Below are 9,740 nucleotides of genomic sequence, written 5' to 3' on the forward strand. Positions count from 1 at the left end.
AACCCCCTTCCCCTCCCCCATTTCTGAAGCAGGGTCTAGGCCCGAAATGTCAGCCTTCCTGCTCCTCTGATGCTGCTTGGCCTGCTGTGTTCATCTAGCTCTACACCTTGTTATCTCAGATTCTCCAGCATCTGCAGTTCCTACTATCTATAAAACTGCTAATGTTGTTTATTGGACACTACTCAGCCTTGCATGCAAATTAGCAACTAATCTCAAAATTACACCTTTGTCCCCATTGTTAGTTTGACTGGCACTGAATTTCTAAGTGGAAGTTTAGGTCAAGACCTCATCAATTCCAATTCCATCCGGAAGATCCATCATTAGCAGTTGTTAAGGCTAATTTAGAGTACCTTGAGAGTAAAATCAGCCTCTGGGATTACCTTGTGAAAGTCACACAGAAATAGGTTGAATGCTGCATTTAGTCTATTGAGAATCCCACTCTCTAAACAATGTTCTGTTGGGATATCATCTTGCTTATTACACCATCACCCCCACCACCAAAATAGTCCACTTTTAATTTACGTAATAAAGTAGATAAATAGTAAAATGAACAGGAGCATTGCAGAAGCAAATAATACATCATATCAGATGTCAGAATGTATTTTCCAGTCTCTACCGATCAGAAATTAATTCTTATTCTGACAGGTTAACAGTAAATGAGAGATAATTTCCATCTGTTTCCTTGCAGTTTAAATGTCAATGTAGTTAATCTAGAAAACCTTGCACTTCAGACAACAATTAATAATTCTATGAGTCCTAAATGGGTCATTTACTAATGTGCTAACCAGAATGCTTGACAAAACATTTCTAAATTTAGATTATAAAACCCTGGTGTCTGTTATTGGGCTTTAATCCAACTCGTAGGATTTAGCTTGAGGGAGAAAGCCAATTATAATTGCTATAATTTACAAGCAATTACACTGGCTGAATCCAATTAATGGTTTTCAATCTCTGTCAGAATCATTTTGAAAAGATCCTTTAATTCTACATGCATACCTGATTTTAATGCACCAAACTGTGTCCAACCTTTGAAACAATAACTACCCCTGTAGTTGTTAAATGGAACTATTTTACCTGGAAGGGAAAAGCATAGACGTGTGTGAAGCCTTAAAGCAACTTGGGATTTTTGACACATCTGTGGCATCAAGTTTGTGTTTCATTGGTTTAAGTGGCTTTAAAAAGTATGATGTGGGTATGTAACCCCTAAATATCATTTTGATTTTCAAAAGGGCCCTTATTCAACTTGTATTTATGTTTAGCAATACTACAAGTATACACTGTAAGAACATAATCTAAGTACTCTTAACATCCCAGCTCCTTATGATGGCAGTTGAACTTAAGTGTTACACACTTCCTCCTTTTGCTTAATCTAATATTTCTAATGCTATGGTACTGCCATTGTTCATGCAATCAGGTATGGTGACTTCCTGATTGTAGTACTTGAATGGCAACTTAGATGTTGTCAATTCAAAACCTAACATTGTAAATTAGGAAATTGATTTCAATAAATCTAGTAACTTCCAGCTCTTTTCATAAAGCAAAAAGTTTAGCAGGAAAACTATTGAATTGTCTTAAAACACAACTGGTGTCCTTCAGGAAAGAAAACCGGCCACAAATTCCTGGTCTGGCCGACATGTGACTGTAGTATTGTGACTGACTCGTAATGCTCTTAGAGCTAGCATAGATGGGCAAAAGTACTATTTTGCTGATATTGCCCATATCTTTAGAGCAAAAGAAAATTTCTACATGCTGCCAGCAATACAAGTTGTGGTTAAATACTTACAGAGCTTTAATATTGTGTATTACACAGTCAATTTCCAATATTACTGCAAAACACAGCATAACAGCTGCTTGTGTAGTACATTGAAAGTGCCATGGTTCTTCACAGAGAGTCCTTGGAGTGCAGGTTCCTTGAAAGCGGAGTTGCAGATAGACAAGATAGTGAAGAAAGTGTTTGGTATGCTTGCCTTTATTGGTCAGTGCCTGGAGTATAGGGGTTGGGAAGTCATGTTACGGCTGTACAAGATATTTGTCAGGCCACTGTTGGAATACTGCATGCAATTCTGGTCTCCTTGCTATAGGAAGGATATTGTGAAACTTGAAAAAGTTCATAAAAGATTTACAAAGATGTTGCCAGAGTTGGAGGGTTTGAGCTATAGGGAGAGGTTGAATAGGCTGGGGCTATTTTCCCTGCAGTGTCAGATGCTGAGGGGTGACCTTATAGAAGATTATAAAATCATGAAGAGCATGGATAGGGTGAATAGCCAAGGTCTTTTGCCCAGAGTAGAGGATTCCAAAACTAGAGGGCATAGGTTTAAGGTGAGAGAGGAAAGATTTAAAAGGGACCTAAGGGGCAACTTTTTCACGCAGAGGGTGGTGCATGTATGGAATGAGCTGCCAGAGGAAGTGACGGAGGGTGGTACAATTACAACATTTAAAAGGCATTTGGATGGGTATGTGAATAGGAAGGGTTTAGAGGGATATGGGCCAAACGCTGGCAAATGGGACTAGATTAATTTAAAATATCTGGTCGGCATGGATGAGTTGGATCAAAGAGTCTGTTTCCATGTCTTCACCTCTATGACTCTATGACAAAGGAGTAACATACGACAATGACTTGCATGAGAGTTAGCTGAAAGTTTGATTACAAAATAAATGTTAAGTAAGTTTTTAATGCAGGCAGAGCATAGAAAAATGGACAGATGTTAAGAGGCACTTTCAGACAGCTGAAAGATGGTAGTCACTGCTGCAGTGAGGAACCTTAATATGGCTTACTCAACGCAAGTAAAAAAAAAATTATGTGACCTAATAAGTCTGTAATCTGCAGAAGACGAGGTTATCAACATTTCCTTTCTAGATTTTCTACTTTGAATTCCAGTTGATCTAGAATTGAAGGTTTCACACAATGGAAACAAAAAAACTGTGATACCTCAAAGGTATGTTTCATGTCATCTGTTTAACAGCTGCCACAAACTAAAGTGAAAAAAACTTACTGCAGCAAAGCAGCTGTATACAATAGACAAATGCAACTCTCCAAACATTCATCTTTTATTTAAAAAAATGCATGCACTACCATTTACAGTCAGAAGTTATGCAAATTACCTAGTATATATTATCAAAGATAAATAAATATTCGTAAACAAAACTGATAATTACAGTTGTCCCATTTTTTAAAAGAATCAGAATCTCTGCAGTGTGGAAGTAGGCAATTGCCTTTTCAGCAGTAAATTTCATCCACTGTCTCTAAAAGACCAAGAAACTTTAATGACACTCATGTGAATTGTTGTCATCAGTTTATTTTGTATCTGCTTGTTTCAAAGGTGATGTTCCTTGCCTATTGAGGTATCATTCCTATGGAGAGTCCTTGATCAGAGCAAGACTGTTGTCTTTCAAATCTCTTGTCTCTGCTGACTGATGACTTCCAGTGCATGTTGAGCTGCTGCTTTTCATTGAATTTGGAAGATCTCACAATTTGTCTTAGTGATCTCAACTTTCTTCACAGGGAGTGCTACTCTTGACAGCATGTCGGCAATGTATATCTGTTTCCCTCGCTTGTATGTCCAGATTACATTTGTGCAAAAATGTAACGCTCTCTCACAAGCATCTGTGATGAAGAGAAATATACTTACATGGCTGGATTTCCCTCAAGTTGGGAATTTTGCTGGCTCGGCCTGCTTGTCTCAAGACGTACATGCAAGGATGAAATCATCATCGCTGGGATACGGATGCCAGCAACAGACCTCATTACGAACCTGGGTTGACAGCCCAGGCATACGTCATGCTCTTGAAATACCTGACCACCTGCTTGATCGCAAGCTCTGACTGTCTGTACTTTGTATAAATAAACATTGTAAAAGTGATATAAGTAATTTCACATGCTTTTTAGTCTCAGCTTAGAACATTTAAATGGTCTGGTTGAAGAAGGAATGTTTTTTAAACCTAGTAGAAATTTATTATTAGATGACATTTTTAAAAAAATAAGTCTTTTTTTCACATTCAACTTCTATCCAACTCTGGCATCTATTCAATAATGTGAAAACTTGCTCAGCACAAAAGCAGGACAAATCCAAAACAGCCAATTAGTACCATCAGTAAAGTGATAAATAGTGTAATCAAACCACATTTAGTTAGCAATAACCTGCTCACTGACACTCAGTTTAAGTTCTACCGGGGCCTCTCAGTTCCTGAATTCGTTCCACGCTTAGTTCAAATACGGACAGAGGAGCTGAAGTCCAGAGGTAAGGGGAGTCACTACCCTTGACATCAAAGCTGTATTTGGCATAGAGCCCGAGTAAAACTGAAGTCAATGAAAATCAGGAGGTAAAACCCTCACCACTTGTTGTGAGGCAATGTGCATTGGTAATGTTACTGGACAATTATCCCATTTATCCAATTATCCAAAAGCCAAAGCTTTTGTTCTATGAACATGGGTTTGAATTTCACCATGGCAGCTGATAAAACTTGAATTCAACAAAAATCTCAAATCAAAAGCTAATTTAATGACAACCATGTAACCACTGTTGTAAAATCCCTTCTGGCTCATTAATATCTTTTAGGGAGGGAAATTGGCCATCCTTACCTGGTTTGGCTACATGTGACTCTTAGAACCATAGCAATATGGTTGACTCTTAACTGCCCGGCAATGAGGGATAAATAATAACTGCTAGCATTGCGCACTGTGCTCACAACCTATGAACAAATAAAACGAAATATGGTTTGGTTTTTGGAGGTCAGTCATCTCAAGCACTGGATATGATAATGTCCTAGGTCCAACCATCTTCAGCTGCTTCATCAATGACTTTCCCTCTATTAGAAGGTCAGAAACAGGGATGATTACTGATGACTGCACCATGTTCAGCACCATTCGTGACAGCTCCAATATTGAAGCAGTCCATGTCTAAATGCAACAAAATCTAGATAATAGTTGGGCTTAGGCTCGGGCTCAAAATTGACAAGTAACATTCATGCCATACATGTGCAGGTAATGGTGATCTCCAAAAACAGAGAATGTAACCATCACCCCTTGACATTCAAAAACATTACCATTACTGAATACCCCACTATATATATCCTAGATATTACAATTGACCAGAAACTAAAATAGACTAGCCATATAAACACTGTGGCTATAAGGTCAGAGACAAGGAATACTAGGAACATAGGAACAGGTTTAGGCCATTCAGCCTTCAAGCTGACTAGTGAGATCATGGTTGAAATATGGTCTGACTCAATACACCTGTCTGTGGTCCACATCCTTTAATACCTTTGTTTAACAAAAATTATCTAAACAAAAAAATTACTGCAGCAAATGGCTCACCTCCTGACTTCCCAAAGCTTGTCCACCATCTAGAAGGCGCAAGTCAGGAGTGAGGTAGAATATTCCCCACTCACCTGGAGGAGTGCAGCCCCAACAACACTCAAAAAGCTTGACACCTCCAGGAGAAAATATCCTGCTTCACTTGCACCAGGTCCACAACCATTAACTTTCTGCAACTCCTATGCACATTAGCAGCAATGTCCACACAGACTCCTTAGATAGCACCTTGCAAAGCTGCAACCACTTCCAACTAGAAGAGCAAGGGCAGCAGATACATGGGAACATCACCACCTGCAAGGCCACCTCGAAGCCACTTACCAGATTTTTATTGAATTCAAATTCCATCATCTGCAGGATTCAAACTCAGGTCGCCTAAATGTTACCTAGGTCTCTGGATTAACAGTGCAGCAATAATACCACTAGGCCATTGCCTCCTCAGTCCAATCATCATTCGCCTTCTGTCCCATTGTATAACATGTCTTCCAATTGGGAGCACAGCCTCATGAAATTCCACTTTTCATGTTTTGCATGTGCATTACCTTTGTCTAGCAGACAACTTTTCTCCCACGTTTAGAATTACAGACTCGAAAACATTGGAGCCTGGGATAACAGTGTATGTAATAATATATAAATCCCTCTTTTTAAATAAAAAATAATGCTCCCAAGGTAACTCATTGTTATTAACACTCTAAATAAAAGCAAATTATCAATCAATCAATTTTTAAAAAAGCTCTTCAGTCTTTTATAATACATGTTCTTTTCTTCCTGTGTTCTTTACTAAAACATTCCACTGAAACATGACTTTAATTTCTAGTTTTAATATGTAACAATATATGTGCGACAATATATAACAATGAGCATAAGCTTTTGTGTGAAGTTAATATCAATTTATACTTCACATCTACAACTGAAACTTTCTTGCATTTCAAGTGCTGATGAATATTACTTTTTTAAGCATTCCAATTTTTCTTTTCTTTCTTCCAGGATAATTCATGTCAATGGTAATACTCTCAGATAGTTTCTAACCTTCTGGTTTTAGAAAAGAACATTTAAAGCAGAGCAGTCTGAAATGCAACACCATTTTTGTTCATTGTTATAAATATGACTGACTTAAAACATCTTATTCTTAGCTGGTGTGTACCTCATTGAAGTAAAACAGAAACAATCCTTGCAGGTGACATTGCAACAGTACTGGCTTGACACAATTCTATTTGAAAGGTGAAGCAAGAGCTACAACAATGCAAAACAACTGGATAGTTCAACAAGAAAGAAAAACTGCAACAGTAAAATAAATAAACTTTGTAGAAGGGAGAGCGAGAAAGCTGATGTCTGATCAATGATTGTTAAATCACAGGTATGCAAACAATGAATGTTTCTATTTTTCAAGCAGATTTACTCAAGATGTAAACAGATTGTGATCGCTCCTATTCCAGGTGAGTTGGGTACCACATGAAAGAGAAACAGCAGCATTGTGACTGCAAGCATTTTTGTAAATTTAGTTGCTTTGGAAAAGCTTTTTGCTTATTTTGCTTCACGACAAAAATATTCAGCTATTGAAAAACGAGAGTTGATGTTTTGGATCACAGGGTGTATCCAAGCGGTTCTTTCGGATTCAGTTAAATGTAGTTAAGAGCAGACTCACAGTAGCAATTTGCTTAAGTGAGGGTGTTTATTAAGTAATAGTAATAATAATAATAATAATAATAATAATAATAATAATAAATAAGAAGAAGAATAAAAAAAGGAAAAGAAAGGAAAAATAAACAATAAGCCTCACACGCTTCTGCCCATTGAGGACCCTCGATGAATGGCTGGTCTGGAGGCTTAGATTCGTTCCTGGCACCATTCGTGATCCCTGTCTGAGGTGAAGTCCAATTCTTGGAGTGGAATTTTCTCTCTCTTATACGATATAAAAAACAGCTAATACAGAAAACAGCAACAGAAAAACAAGCTGCTCATGCCATCTTCAGCGCGTAAAGGAATGTTCACAGGACTCATTCAAAGTTAAGCAGCTGTCGAATACTATCTTTAACTTTCCCAGCCTATTTTCTCACCGTATACAATCCACCCCCAATGATATTTGGGAGTGCATGTTACGATTATAAAGGCAGATGCAATGAAAATAACCATCATCAATATGAATAATATAACAATAGGCCTTTTTTGTGAGATTACGTACAGCAGCTGCCAACTAATGAATCATCCACAGCAGCATCCATCCAAATTTGCATGGTGCTGTGAAGAAATCATATCTTATCAGTTTACAATCCTTAACAACTCACTCTCTTTTCATTAGCTTCCCTCTGTCTATATGCTCCGGTGCCTCCTGCCCTGTTATCAATATCCAATAGGTATCACCTTGTCCATAGACAAGTATCTCACTGGGCTTAGGCGGCTGTTGTGGGTGGTATACCCACACATTTCCCCCTGTACAAAGGTCATCGGACGTTGTAGGTTTAATGGGAGGATGTAAGTGGCCACCCCTTTGGAACATTCTACTCATGGATGTCCCTCCTTTTAGGGCCGATCACATTCAGATTATACAATGCCTGTGGCAGCACTTTGAGCCACCCCTGTAAGGTATGTTTAGGGGTCAATAATTTAATTTGTTGCTTTAATAGCCCATTCATTTGTTCTACAAGGCCAGCTGCTTGAGGGAGTGTGGAACATCCAATGTATCCCATTGTCTGAAGCCCATTGCTGCACCTGTTGACCTGTAAAGTGTGAGCCTTTATCTGATTGTATTTCTGATGGTTCATCATAGTAGGATATCAACTGTTCTAGGCCCTTAACAGTGTTACAGTCCGAGGAAGGGTCACTGGACCCGAAATGTTAACTCTGTTTATTCCTTCACAGATGCTGCCAGACTTGCTGAACTTTTCCAGCAACTTTGATTTTGTTCCTGTTTACTCTGATTCACTTCGGTTGTTGGGAAAGCTAGCATTAGCACAGATTAAGTGTCCACCATGGTTAACTGATATTGATATTGTTGTTGTTAAGGTAATGGGCCAACTTAGTCAATCTGCCAGGTTAATCTCCTCGCTTGATTTGTGCCATTAGCTTTTTCAGCAGTGATGCGCATTTTACTTTTTGACACATCTTACACTTGCCAATGACTTCTTTCACCAGGTCAGTGAGTAAATGCAAACCTCGATCTTTCGCCCATTGCTTTTTCATGAGCCTATTTTCAAGTGTGATACTCTTCAGATGCATCTTCAACCATTCTGGCTTTTACTATTCTGTCCATGGTATTGTTGTGATCAGCAGATTCCGAACCATCCTTCCTATGGGCATCAATACAGTGATTTTCATGTGCTGTGCCTTCACCCATATTTGTTTCCATAGTTCTGTTCCACACAGAGGCTTTCCTGCAATCTTCCAGTCATGTGACTGCCAGGTTGGCATCCATACAGCCACTCTGTTGGCCATTGCCCATGAGTCAGTATAAATGTGCAAACCCTGACTCTCTTCTTCCAGCGCTAGGACTACAGCTGCAATTTGGCATATGGGCTCAATCCCTATCTCCTTCACTATGGATAATAGTCTCTGTGGAGGGATTAAATGCAGCCGCTCACCACCGCCTGTGGCCATTCTTCCAGGTGGCTGATCCATCAGTGAACTGAGCACAGTGACCAGTATCTTCAGGCAGTTGTTCGAACAGAACACCCCATTGAATGGGAGATGCAGGTATGGTCCGGTCAGGACTCAGTTTGTTCACTGGGTGGGTATTCAGTTATTTGTTCATTGGCAAACCCTTCCTTTCCTTTCTTGGCTCCATCAGCCATGTACCATTTCAGTTTTACAATGGAGCTTTGTTGTGATCTCCCGGCTCCACACGGCTACATCTTGTACTACTGATACTTGTAATTCAAAAGGTTAAGCCAGGTATCCGAGGGGCCAGGGGAAATGCCAGTGCTCTGGCCTCTTTAGCGGCTATAAACGCTTTCTGCTGTTCATCACCCCATGCGACCTGAACTTTCTTTTGAGTAATGGCAATATACAGGTCTTAGTAACATGGTCAAGTGAGGTATATGTCTGTGCCAATATCCAAGCAGACCTATAAATTTCTGTGCCTCAGTTTGCTAGTTGGAACACAATGTCATCAATGTAATGCACTACATGAATGTCCGGTGGCCGCAGACACATATCTAGGTCCCTTGCTGCTAGCCCATGGCATAAGGTTGGGCTGTGCAGGTATCCTTGTGGTAGCCAAAGACGGTATGTTGGTGACCTTCCCTGTAAAAGCAAACTGAGCTTGTGATTCTGGGGCTATCGGAATTGAGAAAAAAGGCATTTGCTAGATCAATAACGGCATACCAGGGATCTGGCCCCTGTGACAAACTTTCCATAACAATGACCACATCAGGCACTGCCACTGACAGGGGAGGAGCATATTTGTAGAGTTGGCACTAATCAACTGTCA

Source organism: Rhincodon typus, chromosome 8 (genome assembly GCF_021869965.1).
Source record: "Rhincodon typus isolate 14 chromosome 8, sRhiTyp1.1, whole genome shotgun sequence".
NCBI classification, from domain to species: Eukaryota; Metazoa; Chordata; class Chondrichthyes; order Orectolobiformes; family Rhincodontidae; genus Rhincodon; species Rhincodon typus.